This window comes from Talpa europaea (assembly GCF_964194135.1).
Source record: "Talpa europaea genome assembly, chromosome: 14".
NCBI classification, from domain to species: domain Eukaryota; kingdom Metazoa; phylum Chordata; class Mammalia; order Eulipotyphla; family Talpidae; genus Talpa; species Talpa europaea.
The window spans coordinates 26,330,899-26,343,365 of record NC_140082.1 but is presented as its reverse complement, the minus strand read 5'-3'; positions in this window follow the sequence as shown (position 1 = coordinate 26,343,365).

The following is a 12,467-nucleotide window of genomic DNA, read 5'->3' as shown; positions in this document are numbered from 1 at the left end:
GAGCGGGCGCCCCTGGCCGCAGCCCCGCCCTCGGGAGCGCGCAGGTCCGGGACCTGCCCCCAGCTGTCCGCGCGCGCGGGCTCTAGGGGGCTCGGGAGACCCCGGGTCAGAGCAGAAGGCGGCGGCGTAAGAGCGGTTAGCACCAGAACCGGGCTGCAGGGCGTGCTGGGGAACTCGTCTTGGAGAGTCGCGGAAGATGTGTTGGCACCCTGGCAGCCTGCACCTTGCTATGCATTTAATGGGACAGACGGAGCACACCTGAGCTTGGGTGTGGCCCTGTGGCACCCTGTCTTTTTGAGGGTGTTTCTGGTGTGAAGACAGCTAGTGGGATCTTTCAGCCAAAGGCTCATTAAGAGTTGCTGGGACATTGTATGCGTTTTTCTTTTTTGATTGCTGAGTAATATTCCATTGTGTATATGTACTGCATCTTCTTGGTCCAGTCATCTATTTTGGGGCATAGTGCTGCTATAAACATAGGGGTGCAGGTGCCCTTTTGAATTAATGTTTCTGTGTCCTTTGGGTAAACAATGGATCATGCTCCGTGAAATAAGCCAGAAAGAAAAAGAAAAATACTGGATGGCCTCACTCATAGCAGGAATTTAGAAAACCTAAATAAGGGACCAGGAAAAAGACTAATTATGATAAAGAAAAAAATCAAAATCAACAAGCAACTATAAACCAGAGACAAGGGGGCGGGGGGGGGCAAGAGGAGGGATTAGGGTCAAAATAAGGGAGGTGGGAACTGTATGGGGAATATAACCAAAATGAGAATGCATACATTGTGCAAAAATGAAAAATGATGTAAGAATTATATAAAATAAAATATATTTTTAAAAAAGAGTTTCTGGGAAAGAAGCATACATCATCTTCCCCTTCCCACCTTCAGCGACCTGTAGGGTATGTATGGGTGCTAATAGGATCGGCCCACTTGTGCGGATTTCTCTGGAGCCGGTGTTCTAAGGGCATTGATTTCAATACTGTTAGGGGGAAAAGGATGTCCTAAAGCTAATTCCATACAGGCTTTGTGGACTCCACCCCCACCCCAGGCCAAAGCCAAAGACACTGGGAACTCCAAATCCCATCATCACCAAAGGGAAGGTAGCTGGGACCTGAGGGTGGGGTTAAGCAGCCAGGTTGATATAAAAGGCAGACGCGTGGGCTTTGGGGGGGTCCCCCATTTTGGCTCTCCACCAGCTCGCAGCATCCGGCCAGCTCTGAGAGTGACTTTGGGTTTCCAGGTCGTCGGATCGGGTAGGACGCATTAAAGACTTTATTTCCCTATTTTCTCCCTGAGTTGTACATTTTCCTTATATCCTTTTCCCTTATAAATAAACCTTTTATTAACCTTTTGTGTGTGCCTGTAGTGGAGTATTCATAAGTCCCTTTTAAGCGCGCCGATGAGGATCCACAGCCAGGAACCCGTTCAATATCGGGGCTGCTCTATAACACTACCAAAGGAGGAACGTTTGAACTCATACAGGCACCGTACAGGCTAACAAGAATTCTTTCCCATCTGTTCTCCCCTCTGTCACTTTCCTTTTCCCCGTGTGCCTTCGAATACTTAAGCTTTCACCTAATAGCTCTTCCATCTGAAGGCACACAGTTAAGAAGGCAGGTTCTGGGGTCACATTAATTCAAACCCAAATTCCTGGCGCCTCTGCTGTGCAAATTTGGGCAACAAACTTCTCTGTGTCCCAGTTTCCTCAATGGGAATAATTTAAAAACTTAACCTGTAGGGTTGTTGTGAGAGCTAATGAAACAGTCCCTGTAAAACGCGGGCCTGAAATAGTTTGAGTTACTCAAAATCAGCGGGTTAGCACCATTGTGGTGATACGGAAATCCCTTGATCCACAGAAATTTTGGGCAGGCCGAGGGTTTTCTGGAACCTGGGCCTGATTTTGGCAGGAAAGACCACCCAGCACCTCACAGACCTCATTGTGTACCCTTCTGAGGATACCGAGTCATCCCCAAGCAGAGGAGGTCAGATAACTCACCAAAGGGGTTGGGGTCCTGGTTCTAAGCGCAGGGCAACTTAGATAACTGCTCAGGGCAACTTAGATAACTCTGAGGAAAATATTCCAAATAGGAGAAGGAGACAGGAGGGAAATCTTTAAATGCCCTGAGAAGAAATGACTTGCCAACAGACTTGTAAAACTGTTTCCGTAAAAAAGTGAATATTTACGATGTACTGTGTACAAACTGATGATAGCAACATTAATGAAAAATGAGGCCTGTCGTCAAGAAGCTCATCTTGCTTTAGAGATCACTTTTGAATATTTGAAGAATGAGTATGACTCCTATAGACAGACTGTAAGAGGATTTTGCAAGTTAAGGGCTCACGGTGAACTTGAGGGCAGGGAAGGCAAAAAAGCATGAAAAAAAGTGAATTGTGTAGTTTGACTAAATCATGAAAATATTAGGAGGGAGAGAGAATTGAAGTATATTGAGAACTAATATATTTTAAAAAGCAGTAATAAGCTTCTGGACATTTGTGAGCAGGAAAATCATATTAAAGAAACTTCTTTCAAAGGTTAATTTGGCAGCAGTGTATTGAATAAATTGGCATGAGGGGACACAGGAAATCAGATAACTTGTGATCTAGGAGAAAAGTAATAAAGGCCAGCACTAAATTGGCAGTTTCAGCATAAAGAGGGGGATGAATAAGTAAATACACTGAGACACAATAGAAACAAAATTGTTTATTTGCCAAAGGAAGGGACCATAAGATAGGGAGAGATTGGTTGCCTATGTGATACAGACTCTCTATGAAGCAGTATCTGGTTGTGAGAGAATAAGGAATTAAGGAGATAAATGGAGGAATTATGTTTCAGAAAATAAGGAGATGCTTCTTTCTCAGGCAAGAATAAAAGAAATGGAAATGGAGATATTTTGAGATAGGCAAAATAAACTTGAGGCAGGTCACCTAATTAAGCTTGAGGTATCCTGAAAGCAAAGACGCTTTGGAATAGCATTTTACATATAACCTTGTCTGACTTCTGAAAGAACTCATTATTTTCTCTAAGCATTTGCACTTGTTTAAGTTAAAAATTGATACTTAGCATCAATTCTCAGAACTCTCTATTATAATGTGAGCTCAGGAAAGCTGATCAAATGTCTCTTAGTAAATGTCTGTCACCAAAATCCTCCGATCCAGTCAAACAGTTCTGCTCATTGTCCATATACTGATCAGAATAGTCCATATACTGATTTGATCCAATCTCCATTCCTTGCACCTCACTAAACTGCTAACTGCTATTTTCCATTCTTTCTTATTTGCTTAAATCTCATTTACTTGTCAAGGACACATTTAATACCAGTTCTTTCAAGTGGCTTTCCTTGAATACTTCATGTTCGGTCCTCATTTCCTTCCTGGTTCCAACAGTTTGTACTGAAAATGTGTCATCCATTTCAGCAATTAATTGTATATTATCTTCTGCTTTTACTTAAATTTTTGTTCTGTCTGTAAGGAGTAAATGCATATCAGAAATCATGAACTACATTTTGAGAGTTACTTCTCCAAAGTCAATTAGTGTTTTACAAATTTAATAGCATTATCGATATATAATGGATAGCCAGTAAAGTGCATTTAAAATGTACAGTTTAATAAATTTTTACATGTATCCTCTGTGAAATTATCACCCTAATCAAGAGAGTGAACATATCCACTATCCCTAAAAGTTTCACCTATCCTCCTTTTTAAAATTCCTCCTATCCTGCCCTTCTTCCCTTTGTCTTGAGGTTGTCTCCAGGTAATCACTGATCAGCTTTCCATCACTACAGATTACTTTGTTTTCAATAATTTTATATAAATTAAAACACACATTATTATACTTGTTTTTTCTTGGATTAATTCGCTCAGGATAATTATTTTGAGTAGGATCAGCTTCCTGGGTATGTGACAGGTATTTCCCCACGAGATCCTAAGTATCCCTCACTTGCTTTAATGTTCTACTGTCAATGTTTTGAAATTCTTAATGATTTATAAAAAAGGGAGCCCATATTTTCATTTTGTACTATCCTATAAGTTATGTAGCTGGTCCTGAATTAGAGACTCATCATGTAAAGTATATATTAGTAATTTATTCTATTTTATTACTGAGCAGTGTTCCATTGTATGTATTTACAATTTATCTGTTCATGTTTAGATATTTGGGGGTTTTGCAGTGAAAAATAAATAACATGTGAACATTTTTTGACAAATCTTTGTTCTGAGCTATGCTTTCATTTCTCATAGGTAAATACTTAGGGGTGGAACATTAGACCATGTAGTAGTTACACTTCTAGCTTTTTAAAAAAAATGCTAAAATGTTTCACAAAGTGGTTCAACCATTTTACATTCTCACAACCTATGTATAGGAGTTTCAGTTGTTTCACATCCTGACCAACCCTTGGTTTGAATTTCATATACTCTAATTGGCTTGTTGTGCTATCTCATTGTAGTTTCATGTTCATTTCCATATGGACTTAAGACTTGTTTTCTAATGCTGAGTTACCTTTCATGTGCTTATTTCCCAATTGTACATTTTCTTTGCTTCAGAGACTGTTCAAATCAGTACCCATTTCTTAGTGGTCTGATTGTACTCTTATTACAAAGTTTTGAGAGTACTTTATAAATCTGGACACAAATCTTTTATCAGATACGTGATTAAAAGATATTTTCTCTTGTTTTATGGGTTGCTTTTCATTCTCTTAATAGCATCTTTCAAAGAGCATGAAGTCTTAATTTTGATGAAAGTTCTATTTATCAATTTGTCTTCTTTGATAATTCTGTTTTTGGTGTTTTATCTAAGAATTCTTGCCTAACTCAAGGTCATAAAAGTTTTGTCTTCATTTGAGGGTCTACATTCAGGTCTATATGAAGTTTGTGTCTTTGCTTATAGAGACCCAAATGTTACGTATAATTTGCTGAAAGTCTATCCTTTCTGCACTGAATTTCCTTTGTAAAATCAGCTGTCCATATATATAATGAAGTATTTCTATAATGTCTATTCCTTTCCATTGATCTACTTGTCTACTTTATACCAGTGTCATCCTGTTTTGATAACCCCAGCTTCATCATAGATTTTGAAATCTGGTAGGGTTAAGGATAGTATTAAGTGATGATTAATGACACCAGTGAGTTGCAATGTATTTTTTTTTTTTTTAGGGTGTAGTGATAAATCATGACTAAGCCTTATTTCAACAGGATGAGTGCACTATCACTACTGTGAAATAGTGTCATCAATTTTTTTCTGTATTCTTTTTAATTGTTTTCTTCTCTGATGTTCATTATTGCCTTTTTTCCTGCTTACTCTGGGTTTCAGTTGCTATTGTTTCTCTGTCCTCAAAGCAAAATTTAACATCGTTAACTTGAGACTGGTCTTCTTTTCTACCATATGTGCTATACTATCAATATCAGCATAAATACTTCTTTAACAGCTTATAACACTTTTGCACATGCTGTTATCATTAGCATTCCACTCAACATATTTTCTAATATCCATTTTTATTCCTCCTTTGTGTTACTAGAAGTGTGTTCTTTAGTTTCCAAATATTTGAGAACTTTCAAATAGCCTCTTGTTATTTACTTTTAATTCAATTCCATTGAAGTCAGAAAACATACTTAGTTTGACTTTAATCCTCTTATAATTATTAAGATTTGGTTTACGGGGCCTCCCTGGTGGCACAGCGGTTGAGCGCTGGGGTGCGAAGCTGCCCGCAGCCTCTGCAGCGCAGGTTCAATCCCCGGCTGCTCCTGGGCCACCAGGGGAGGGACCCACGTGGCTCGCAGACTGCTCCCCTCAGCAGTGTGCTTCGGTCCTTCTGCCTGCTCTGCTCCCCGCTCTGGCTCTGGTGAATTTTCTCACCCTCCTGCGCTTCTGACTGTACCCAGTGCTTGTATAAATAAAATAAATAAATCTTTAAAAAAAAAAGATTTGGTTTATGGTTCAGAATATAACCTATCTTGATAAATGTCATGTATACTTCAAATAATGCAAATTCAGGTTTCATTGGATGTAGTGTTATATCAATTTTAATTAAGTCAAGTTGGTTGATAGTATTAATCAAGCCTTCGACAGCCTTGTTCTTTTTCTGCTTGTTTTATCACCAGTAAGACAGGGGAGTTGAAATCTCCAAATATATTTGTTATCTATGTTTCCTTGAAGTTTCATCAGTTTTTGTTTAATGTCCCTTGAAAATCTGTTTTTATAATCAAAATCGTCTAGATTTGTCATGTTCTCTTATTTGACTGCTTTTTCATGATGAAGTGACATTTGTGTCTCTGATAATATACTTTAAACTGAAACCTACATTGTTTGATAGTAATATAAGAATTTCAGTTTTCATTAGTGTTAACTAATGAACCATTAGTTAACCATTGCATGGTTCATCTCCATACACTATGACATATTCTGATATTTATGATATTACTTATAGATTGCCTAATAATGTTTCATCTCAGAAACTGTACATATTCTTCTTGGGTGATGGATATTTTTTGTATTCTACTATGCCCCCAGTATTCTGTAAACTTTAATGACCTTGGCCTCTTGGATTCTTAGCTCTCTTTCTTCATCTCAAAGAGACCAACTCTCTGTGCCATGCCTGGAAATTCTATCCAGACAGAAAGATAGAACTGTGATAAGGCTCACTTCTTTTTTGCCTCATCTTTCAAGGATCACTGTCCTTTGTTACCTAATAGCCAGTATCTTAAGAATTGTTGTTCATATATTTTGTCCAGTTTTTCAGTTGCTTAAGACGAGAGGATAAATCCATCTGTTACACCATCTTGACCAAAGTTAAAATCCAAAAGCCTATACTCCTTTAATTGTTCTCTTGATTTTAGCATTGTCTAAGTCAACCATTATAATATTGAACAGCAGTGTGAAAATGGGCATTCTGCATTATACCATCTTCATTTACCTTTGAGGAAGATGGTATCTCTAAGTTTTTTTTTAAGATACTCCTAAGTCAGGTTGAAAAAAAAAGTCTCTTCTAGTCTTAGTTTGGGAAGGTTGAGTTTTTTTGGTCACAAAGGCTTTTGAGTTTTGTAAAATGATTTTCTGTACCTACTGAGATTTTCATATGGTTTTTCTCTTGTATTCTATTAATATGGTGAACTGTGTTGATTTTTAAATAATAAAGTAATTATATTACTGGGATGAACTCTACATGGTCTTAATGTATTTTTTTTTAAAATGTACTGCTATATTTAAATTTCTATTTTTAAAGGACTATAATACTTATGTTAAAACGGATATTGTCTGAAGTATTCTCATAATGTTTTGTTTGATACTGGTATCAGGGTAATGTTCTCATAAAATGAATAGGAAATTGTTCCTCCACAATGTATTTTCTAAAAAATGTTGTATAAATTTTGTATTATTCCTTCCTATATGTTTGGTAGATTTAACTATTGAGTTAATGGTCCTGAAAAATTTTATGGGATTTTTTTTACTAATAATTTAGTATCTGTTATTGATATATATCCTATAAGGTTTTCTGTTTCTTCTGGATCATATGGTCATTTGTATCTTTGATATATGTTTTTTCATTTCACCTATGTTGTCAAATTTATTGACAAAAATTTAAAAAACAGCATTAAATGATAAATTTTTAAATTCCTATAATGTTTTAATTAATGTATCTGAAATCACATTGCTACTGCTATTCTTGATACAGTAAATTGTTTTATTTCATTTCCTATGACCTTATCTGTATTATTTCCTTTTTCACTATCTTAATTTTTTTCTCTTTTTAAGGTAGAAGTTTAGATCTTTCTTTTCTAACACCTTAAACATCTTTCTTTTCTAACACCTTGTTCATCAAAGCATCACTTTAATTGCACCTCACAAATTCTGATTGTTTTTGCTTTCACCCACTTCAAAATATTTTCTAATTTTTCTTAGACATATAGTTTATTTAGAATTATATTGTTTAATCTATACATATGTTGGAATTTTCCATATATTTTTCTGCTATTGGTTAGCAGTATCCTGTTATATTTTTAAGATGTTTTAGTCAAGAAAAAAATCTAATTTTATCCTTTAAATTATTTTGAATTAAGACCTAACATTTTGTTTATCTTTGCTAAAGTTGTGTGTCCACTTAACAAGAACATTTATTGTGCAGTGTTAGGGTGAACCTTCATAAATGTCAAGTAGGTCAAGTTGTTTGATAGTATTTTTGAGTCTTCTGTGTAATTACTGATTTTCTATTTGATCTATTTTTTATCTCACCATGTTGCAGAGGCAACAAATATTATGGATCTCTATATTCTATGTAATATATATCTCTTTCCTATTTTCAACCTCTATTATTAGGTAGATACAAATTTAATCTTGTTTTGTCTTGGTGAAATGATTCCTTTATCATGATGAAATGCCATTCATTATTCCTGGGAAGTTTCCTTGTTTTGTATTTTGTCTTATATTAACATAGCCAGCAGTTTTGTTTAGATTAATGCTTTACGTATATTTTTTCAATCCATTTATTTAACCTATCTTTCTCAGTATCTTTAAGATGTTTTTCATACACATCATATAGTTGGGTCTTGCTTTAAAAAATCCATCTCTGCCTTTTCATTGGAATGTTTAGACCTTTTGTATTTAATGTACCTTTTAATATGGTTGGATAAAAATATCACTATACTACCTGTCCAATCTGTTCTATTTTTGTCTTCTTTTATTTCCTTCTTTTCAATTCTTTGAATTTTTGAAAAAGCTCATTTATTTCTGCTATTGTATATTTATATCCCTTTGTTTTTCTTTTTCCATATACTTTTGATATATATTTTTCTCCTACTTTCATCTTTTTATAAATCCTTGAGCATACTGACCAAAGTTATATTACCTTTTAATACATTTATGTGTTATTGCAACCATTTCTATAACTTCCAGTTTGTTTCTATAGACTGTTTATCCTACTGGTTACTGGACATATTTTCTTACTTCTTCATGTGTTCACTAATTTTTAATATAGTCTAGTCACCGTAGAAATTATATTTTTGAGAGTATTTATTTGCACAGAGAGCATTCATTTCAAAGTCCATGCTTTGTTCTGCCTTTCCTTTAAGTTACATTTCTCATCTTAATCCTTTCAAGATATTTTTAAAACTTTTTTTGGAGATGATCTCTGTTCTCTACCACTAAAACATTTCATTTTGTGGGTATTTACAAATACCTAGTGCATTCAATTAAATATCTTCCCTCTGGCTTTTCAGAACTTAAATGATAACTGAGCTTGTATGATTTCTTAGGATTTTTTCAAATCTTGATTTGCTAGCAGTAACTCTTTCCCTGAAAGTTCTTTACCCAGATTTATAGAGATTTATCTTACTCATTCAGTCAAAGTTTCAAGGGAATTCTTGTACAAATTTCTGAAATTCTTTCTCTGCACAGCACTCTCTTGGTACTCTGTGCTCCAAATTATAGTCCTTTAGATTCCCAAATGTAGTAAGAACTTTTGGATCTTTTTTGGGGTTCTTTCCTGTGTGTCCAGAAAGCGGACTCCAGGCTGACAACCATGTTGATTATAAGGCATGGTATTGCTATTACAGTTTAATGCTGTTTTCCTATTTTTGAAACCAATTATTTCCATACATTTTGTCCTGTGTTCTACTTGGTTATGGTGAAAAGACAAGTGCAGATCTTGTTGCTCCCTCATGATTGTAATGAAAGTCACAGTGTATTTCTTTGCTACATTTAACAAACATTTATGGAATACCCACTGTGTATGACCTGAAAATACAGAAAAATGAGTAACATGCAAAAGCTATACAAACAAGTAATATGTTATAATACTGTGATGGCTTTCAGACATGGTCCCTAATTGTTTAACACTCCTCTTTCAAGATTTGGTTTTTACTTCCTCTCCTCTTGAGTGTAGAAGCTGGAACTGCTTGTCAAATAGAATATGACTGAAATGATGGTGTTCCCATATCTTAGTTCAGGCTTTAAAATATTGGCAGTTTCTGTCTGCCTGTCTCTTGTAATGTTGAATCTAATATGCTGTAAGGGACCAAGCAGATACATAGAACAGCCCAAGTTGTTTTTTTGGCTGACATCTCCAATGACTCAGCTATTGCTTGACATGCAAGTGCACAGCCTCAGGTGTAGAGTCATCTTACCTTTTGAGTCACTCTAGCTTACATTGTGTGTAAGAGGGATGGTTTTAAAAGTCTGTTGGCAAGTTATTTATTCCTAGGGTCTTAAAATTGTTTTTTCAAGATGTAATATATTCAGTCCATAACAGTAGGAGGGGAGAAAAACATAGGAGGTAAATACAATATTTCTAAAGATGATGAGAGTGCGAACTAAAGTAGTATTACTAACCTTCCTAGAATATTCTTTTTCTCTAACTTCAAGAAAATAGATTTTTTTCCCTAATTTCATTTGCATGTTGCTGTTCTCTCTCTTTTTTTAATGTATAAGAATTTTCAAAATCAAACCGAAATTTAAAATTAACCATTGAACTTAGTAAACATAATATTACAGAAACATTTTAATGTGAAATGATAGCCTCTACAATGTTTAAAAAGATTGTGGCAATACTAACACTGAAACTCCTGCAGTTTTATGTTTTAAGGGATAGTAATGGAAAGCTAAATTCAAATATAAACTTATTTCACTTTTTATATTTGTTTTTATATTAAACATTAAAATTTTAAATTTTAAACATTTTTATTATTTATAGCAGATTATCATAAAATCCCTAAATAGCAAAAGTCATTCTTCTAGATCAGAATACATGGATGATACTCTCAAGACTAACAGCTATTATTTCTTACCTATTACCATTAATCACATATTGAAGATCATGGCCTGAGCACTTTGATGACTAGTTTATTGCTGGCAATAGAACAACTGTCGTATTTCTAAAGCACAAAGCAATACAGTGCATTCTCCTAAGTATTGGCTGATACAGAGCACTTGTGAGAATGTGCTCCAGACACTTCAGGAACATAAGATGGACAAGTTGTTACTTGATTCTGTCATCCCAGTAATCAACAAGTTTTTTCAGAATGTTCCACTTCACTTACCAATATTGTTTTGGAAAAACTGTGTACTTGTCATAGTGAAACACAAGTATGCTTTTGATGTTAAAAATCAGTGGTACTGGGCCTCCCCGGTGGCGTAGCAGTTGAGCGCTGGGTTGCAAAGCTGCCCACAGCCTCTGCAGCACTGGTTCGATCCCCGGCTGCTCCCTGCCACCAGAGGAGGGTCCCACATGGCGCGCAGACCTCTCCTGCCACCCGCTGCTCTCCCCTCAGCAGTGTACTTCGGTCCTTCTCTCTGTTCTGTTCCCCGCTCTGGCTCTGGTGAATTCTCTCACCCTCCCGAGCTTCTGACTGTACCCAGTGCTTGTATAAATAAATAAATAAATCTTAAAAAAAAAAAAATCAGTGGTACTTACATACCCCATCTTTTTTACGTTGTGTTTTAACTTTTTTTCCTCTGTGAAAGAAATATAAGCTCACCATGAAAATATTTGGGAATAAAATAAAATACTTAAAGAACAAAAATTTTTCCCAAATCTTACCACTCAGGGAAAATCATGTCATAATATTCCTAAGTGTTTCCTTTCAGATTCTTGAGATTTAGGGTATTTTGTAATTTTACATGGCTTTGTAACCTGCTTTTAAAAACCTGTGTACTTAGATGTCTTTCTATAAATACATATTATCACCTTTAAGAGCTGTGGAATTTCTGCTTGTGTGTACTGTTATATAAACTACTTGACCAATACAATTATGATTTCTACACTTAATTTAATGCATACTTAGGTGCTAGGCACTTGAGGATTTCAATTGTACTAATCCATTTGATCCTCACAATCCTATTAGTCTTGTTATTCCTGTTCCTTACAGATGAGGAAACTAAGGCACCGTGAGGCAAATAACTTGTTCAGTCTCAATGTTGGACACTTTAGTGGCTATCAGTGCTCTGGTTATAATGTTGTCATGAAAATTTTCTTTTTGCGGCATCAAAGAATGTCTTTAGAATACATTCCAAAAAGGATTGCAGGGTCCAAAGGTATTCACATTGTTATTACATCCAAGTACTTTCTTTAGAGACCATATTAATCTATGATTCATTCAACAGTGTGAGTGAGCGATTTTTCACATCCCTGCTTCTTTTAATCTGTCTGGATCACCAAAATTTATCTAAATGCTACATTAATTTGCGTTCTCACTTTTAGAAATGGAACTTCATTTTTAATGCATTTTTGCAAGTACTCTTGGTATACCATGGTATTAACCACATTGTTAACATGTTGTAAATATTTGTTTACATATCAATTTAGAAGTGCCTTCATTTGGGTATAGAGGGTATAGATTACAATTTCAAATTACGTGCAAGATCCTTTTACTAAGTTGGTTCCAAGTGGGACGCAAGCGGCTCCTTAAATTCTACATGACACAGGAGAATATTTTTGTTTTAAATTTATAAAAATAAAATTCTTAAGTAAATATTTTAAGTTGTTTG